The sequence below is a fragment of the Zingiber officinale genome, chromosome 1A, assembly GCF_018446385.1.
Source record: "Zingiber officinale cultivar Zhangliang chromosome 1A, Zo_v1.1, whole genome shotgun sequence".
Taxonomy (NCBI): Eukaryota; Viridiplantae; Streptophyta; class Magnoliopsida; order Zingiberales; family Zingiberaceae; genus Zingiber; species Zingiber officinale.
Window position 1 is genome coordinate 60,680,559 of NC_055987.1, and position 2,803 is coordinate 60,683,361.

General features: G+C 44.6%; 1 pseudogene; it reads left to right on the plus strand.

The window, feature by feature from the left end:
- Positions 1 to 1,346: 1,346 nt before the first annotated feature.
- On the plus strand, positions 1,347 to 1,418 carry LOC122039255 (annotated as a pseudogene).
- Positions 1,419 to 2,803: the final 1,385 nt, after the last annotated feature.

Consider the following 2,803-nt stretch of genomic DNA (forward strand, 5'->3'; position numbering starts at 1 on the left):
ATCGTGGTCAATTTAATGTTTTGGAAACCTAGCTTCTTGCATAGAGAGTATGGGAGCAGGCTGACACTGGCTCCCAAGTCACAGAAAGCTCTTGGTATAAGTTCAGAATCAATTTTGCACAGTATGGAGAAACTTCCTAGGTTCTGAAGCTTGGATGGAGGATTCGCCATAAGGAGGGTGCTGCAATTCCCTATCAGTGCTACAGTCTCGAAGTCGCCCTTCTGCCTTCTATTGGATAAGATTCCCTTTAAAAATTTCGTGAACTTCGGCATCTGGTGCAGCGCATCTTAACAATGGTACTTCAACGCAAATCTCTTTGACTTTTTTCAGAAACCGGTGGAACTCTTCATCCCTTTGGGGTGCTATAAGCTTCTGAGGAAAAGGAATTGTGTGATTTTTATGGGGTAGTTTGAAGAGCTTCTTCAGTTTCTTTAGTAACCACTTCTCCATCCCTATTTTGAGTCTAATTGGGCATTAGGGGAGTGAGCTCCTTTTCTGAGTCAAGCTCCATCTGAGTCAGCATTTGGGGGGTTCCCATAGTACGTCCGCTCCGTAGCTCAATGCGATTGCAGTGTTCTACCGGATTTAAATCTTGTTTCCTTGGGAATGCCCCCTGTGCTCTCGAGACGGACCGAGCTATCTGGGCTATCTGGTTGTCTTGCATCTTCTGGTGTTTTTCCGAGTTCTCCAGCCTCTGAGTCAGTTGTTTGATCTCGCTCCTCATCTCCTTTTACTCTGAGAGAGCTTCCTCAAGCATCTTTTCAATCCTAGACAGCTGTGTAGGTTGCTGCTGTTGATGAGTCTGCTGTCCAGGTTGGTAGGTCTAGTGTACTGGCCCCTGGTCCTGATTATTTAGGTATGAAAAGTTAGGGTGGTTTCTCCATCCAGGGTTGTATGTGTTGGAGTATGGATTGTTTTGCCTCTGATTGTAGCCTGTTATTGCATCGCATTGCTCAAGCTGGTTTATCTGTGCCTGCATTGGCCCAAGGGGGTAAGTGTCTTGAGTGTGGTCCGTACTTCCGCAGATGTCGCAAGCACAAACTATTGCATTAGCTGTGTTGCTACCCATGGCTTCAAATTTATTAGTCAGGGCATCCAGCTTCGCAGACATGAGTGTGAATGCATCCACTTCGAATTTCCCTAACACCTTGATCTGATTTCCTGAGAAAGCACTGCTAGATCTTTCAGATGCCCACTAATGGTGGTTTAGTGCCACATTCTCTATTATCTCTTCATCTCCATCAAGGCTTTTGTTCATCAGTGTTCCTCCTGCCGCATAATCCAATGATACCTTCGTGTGATAATTTATTCCATTGTAGAAGGTGTGTAGAACCAGCCACTTCTCAAGGCCATGATGGGGGCATTATCTCTGCACGCTCTTGAACCGGTCCCAGGCTTCAAATAGGGATTCTGAGTCTATCTGCTTGAAGCTGGCAATCAGGTTCCTCATGTGGGCAGTCTTGCTTGGGGGGTAGAACTTGTCTAAGAATTTTTGCTCACATTGCTCCCAAGATGATATGCTATCTACTGGTAGAGAATTCAGCCACTGCTTGGCCCTGTCTTTCAGAGAAAATCCGAAAAGAAGCAGTCTCACCGATTCTGGAGGAACCTCATTCACCTTCATCGTGCCACAGATTTCATAAAACAACTCTAGATGATGATTCGGGTCTTCGTGTGGTCCCCCTCCGAATTGATTTCGCTGGACCATGTGGATTACTGCGGGCTTGATCTCAAAGTTGTCAGCGTCGATGGGTGGTCGGGTGATACTGGATCGGACCCCTCGTGCACATGGTGCCGCATAATCTTTCAGTAGTTTATCGACCATTCCTGAGGATTCTTTTACTGCTTGGAAAGCTTTCTGTAAATTCCTTCTCCTCAGAAAGGTCCTGTCAATCTCTGGATCAAATGGTAGCAGCTGTCCTGAAAGGTTAGCTCTATGCATGCAGAAGAAAAGAGAACAAGATAGAAAATATGACAGTAAGAAAGAAAAAAAATGAATGCAGTAAGGAAGAAGAGTGAAAATATTTTATTGTTAGTAGATTTTTTTTATGCAGAGAATAAAGAAAACAAAGCCTAGTCTAATCCTATATGACTTAGCTAGTGTTATGGACGCAGTCCTCGGCAATGGCGCCAAAAACTTGTTACGCTTCCACAAGTGCACGGATTCGTCGTCAGTAATAAAAATATCGATCCCACAGGGATTGGCTATAAGCACTAGAAATCGCTCACTTATGGTTAGCTAGTCTACCAATGGTCTTGATCAGGTTAAGGGAAAAGAAAGGTCGAGGGAGAGAATCGAGAGTCGCAAGGTCAAAATATTCACTTGGTGATGAGGAGTTCTAGGAGGTCGGTTTCGTCGTGGTAGTATTGATGTGTCTCGATTTAGCTTACTCTCGCTGTCCTTATTCCTACTATTGCCGGAAGCTAAGCGGGTATTCTCAAGCGCCAGAATAGGGTAATGCCCTAAGAAGTCCTATCACGGTTTACCCCTGTCACTAGGGTATCTCGACAAATCTTGAGGACATAACTCTAATTGGTAAATTAAGAATAGTGAGTAGAGCTAAGCCTGGTCTCTCGCTCCCTTGGGGAGAATGTGCCTTCCTCTCAATGAGCTATCCTAGATGTCTGTGAACGGGTTACCTCTGTCACTAGGGCCCCTTGGGTATACGATCTAGAGGTAATCCTCTACGAGGCTGACAAATTCTTCACAATTAAAAGTAAGCAATTAGCAATTGAAACAAAGCATGAAAGTTCATCCAACAAGTATAAACACAATACGAGTTTTACATCAATCCGTATCAGG